The sequence below is a fragment of the Colobus angolensis genome, unplaced genomic scaffold (genome assembly GCF_000951035.1).
Source record: "Colobus angolensis palliatus isolate OR3802 unplaced genomic scaffold, Cang.pa_1.0 Scaffold124, whole genome shotgun sequence".
NCBI lineage: Eukaryota > Metazoa > Chordata > Mammalia > Primates > Cercopithecidae > Colobus > Colobus angolensis.
The window spans coordinates 603,578-607,326 of NW_012113586.1; the positions used below are offsets into that span (position 1 = coordinate 603,578).

General features: G+C 41.1%; 1 pseudogene; it reads right to left on the minus strand.

The window, feature by feature from the left end:
- Positions 1 to 1,074: 1,074 nt before the first annotated feature.
- Positions 1,075 to 1,678, minus strand: LOC105505371 (annotated as a pseudogene).
- Positions 1,679 to 3,749: the final 2,071 nt, after the last annotated feature.

Sequence of the window (3,749 nt, forward strand, 5' to 3'; positions counted from 1 at the left end):
GCTGCACGAAGGAATACTACTTGCAATTACAAGGCATTAACTGTTGATGCAAATACTCATATGCACGGATTTTAAAATGAAGTTGATGCATGAAAGAAGGCAGACACAAAAGAACACAGGTATCATTTCATTTATAGAAAACAGTTAAAAATTGAAACGGACCTGAAATGACAGCGGCTCCTTGGAACTGAGGGTTGAAAGACGGATGAACTGCAAAGGGGTACAAGAAACTTTGGGGCATAGGGAAATTCCTCTATCTTGGCTGTGACAGTAGTTCCATTAGTGTATACATTTGTAAACACGCATTGAATTATACATTATAAAGTGGTACAGTCTGTTGTACCTAAATTATACCTTCATAAAGTTGATTTCATCATCTTAATTTCTCCATACTAGCAATTAGCAGCTAGAAAATGAAATTCAATAAAGTATAATAGAGATTGATAGCTGGAATCATTATATGCTTAAGAATATATGCAATGAAGCAGGTACAAGGCCCCTAAAAGCAATTGGTGAGAAAATTAAATAAGACTAAACAGAGAAATAAATATCATGTTCATTGTTTGGAAGACTCAATTTTGTTAGCATAGTACATCCACACAATTCTGATTAATATTTCTAGTAAGAGATTTTAGAGAAATTTAAAAGCTAATTTCAAAATGTATTTGAAAATCAAAGAACCTAGAATAGGCAAGTCGGTCTTGAAGAAGCAATAACTTGGAGGACTTACTCTGCTAGATTTCAAACCTGATTTTAAAGCTACAGTAATTTAAAAATGGTAGTTTGGTGTACATATCCATAAATATATCAAAGTAAAAGAATACAGATTCAAACAATATGCCCACATATGTACAGCTATTTAATTTTTTTAGTAGAATCTTTTTTATTCATTAAAAAAACTCAAAACCCCAAAATGAAAAAGTTTTCCAACCACACACAGGAAGGGTATGGGTACAGGGGGTGTCTGTCCCTCTAGTCCTGGCCCCCAGCCCATGTGGTTTTGGCAGCAATAAGGGGTGTGGGGTAACGGCCCCCAGAATTAAAATGGTGTATGTGTGTATGAGACGGAAAGTGGGGCAAAGCTGTGGGAAGCAGTGGAGAGGAAGGAACAAAGGAGGTCAGTACTGGGAACACTGAAGGTGGGAGGCCATTTCATAACACTGCTTGTTGATGAAACTGCCGTGGACACTTTCTTTGCCCATCAGCAGGCCTAGTGTCTTGGCAGTCATGGTGACAATGACATTGAAGGTGGGGGCTCCACTGACACCCTTCATTTGAAGATCCACTGTCAATTCCCCATCCTGCAGCAGTGAGTCCGGGACCACAGTACATTTCTGGCCCCCCAGTGTCAGCCCATTCATGAAAAAGCTTGAGCAGTCTTTGCCAACCAGGACACCAACCTCAGGTGGGGTGATGTTGAGGAAGGTTTTCCCTGGGACAGCGGCCCAGACAGAGGGCGAGCCCTTGTAGCCCACGATGGCCGCGTCCTAACAGGTCCTGTCTGCCACCAGGCTGTAGATAGAGGCATCCACCCGGCCGTTGCGCTGCTGCAGGGGCTCCTCTGGTCGCTGCTACTGGGGCCGCTGTGGCTGGCGGGCGCGAGAGGCGGAGAGCTCAGGGCAGGCGCTGCCGTCCTGACCAAGGCACTGGCACTGCCAGAGACACCAATGCCCTTCATTGGGGAAATGAAAGACTTTTAAGTAAAACGTTTTTGAGTGAAATAATATTTGTTGTTTTAAAAAGTTAATATTGCCGGGCGCGGTGGCTCAAGCGTGTAATCCCAGCACTAACACGGTGAAACCCCGTCTCTACTAAAAAATACAAAAAACTAGCCGGGAGAGGTGGTGGGCGCCTGTAGTCCCAGCCACCCGGGAGGCTGAGGCAGGAGAATGGCGTGAACCTGGGAGGCGGAGCTTGCAGTGAGCTGAGGTCAGGCCACTGCACTCCAGCCCGGGTGACAGAGCGAGACTCCGTCTCAAAAAAAAAAAAAAAAAGTTAATATTAACAATCACTCTCCAGGACACACTGAAATTAACTTAAGGTATGAAAGTTAAAATGAGAAACCTTGTGAAGGAAAAGCAGGAAATAGTTTCATGAACTTGACATACTTTCGTATTTCTTAGATGAGATACTGTAGCACTCACCACAGTAAGCAATCAAGTGAATTGAACTTTTAAAAACTTTCTGCTTATTATGTTTTGTTTAACAACTTAAAAGCTATCTGTAGACCAGAAATAATTATTTGCTATATAATATCAAAAAATGTATATATAAATGGACATATTCAACATATATAAAGAACTCCTGTAGATTACAAAGAAAATGACAAACACCCCAGTATATCAATGAACAGAAACATTTGAAAAGGTCTTTTCCATAAGAAGTTATCTAAATGAACAATAGGTATGAGAAAAAACCAAAATAGGATATCTCCATACACATGGTAGAATGGCTATATTTTAAAACACTGAAAATATTAAGTGTGTGGGAATGTAGAGCACCTGGAAATGGCCTACATCTTTCATAGAAATGTAAAATAATACAACTTCTTTGCAAAACTCTGTGACCATTTTCTACCCATTCACCAAACAATTTCATCCCTAGGTTTAGATACCCAGGAAAATAAGTAAAATAAATATAAGTATGTATATTCACAAAAATAATTGTACAAGAATATTCATAGTTACTTATGCACAGTAGCCAATAAGCAAACCTGTCTTCCATCAGAAGAATGGATATCAAATTGTGTGATAATCATACAATCAATAGGATATTACTTGGCCAAAACAAAATGAAACAAGAGTAAAACACAATCAAACAAATTAGTGGCATATATAACCACCTAAGTAAGAAAAGTCAAAACAAGAGAACATACTAAATGATTCCTTTTTTTTTTGAAACAGAGTCTTGCTCCGTTGCCCAGGCTGGAGCGCAGTGGCACGATCTCAGCTCTGCTTCCCGGGTTCAATAAATTCTCCCTGCCTCAGCCTCCCAAGTAGCTGGGATTACAGGCACCTGCCACCATGCCTGACTAATTTTTGTATTTTCAGTAGAGACAGGGTTTTGCCATGTTGGCCAGGCTGGTCTCAAACTCCTGACCTCAGGTGATCTGCCCGCCTTGGCCTCACAATGTGTTAGGATGACAGGCGTGAACCACCAGGCCCGGCCAAAATGATTCCATTTTTATGAAGCACATGAATAAGCAAAATTAATCTATGGTGGTTGCTATAGTTTAGATATTGGTCCCCTCGAAATCACATGTGTAAATGTGGTCCCCAGTGTTGGAGGAGGGGGTTAATGGGAGGTGTTTGGGGCATGGGAGTGGATCCCTCATGAATAGAATAATTCCCACCCTGGGAGAAGGTAGTGAGTGAATTGAAGCGTGAATTAAACACAGCCAAGGGAAGGCCCAAGTCTCATACTTCTCTTGCATATTCCAAAGGTCCAGGGAAATTCCAGGTGATAGAGGTTATTTCCCATACTGTTAAAGCAAGGTTGCAGACATTTGGGAATTTTGGTCCCAGTACTCTAGGAGGGCACACCTCTGTCCTAGAAAATCATACAGGAATGAATACTCTTCCCGTGACTCACTCTGCTCATTTTTCCAGCATCACAAAAACCAAAAAATAGACATATGGCCAAACACATGATTTGCTATCCCTCTTCTTCAGGTTTCTTACCTGTTACTTACCGATAATGGCATCACCTTAAGTATTATGAAGAAGATACAATGTCCAAATATGAGCACA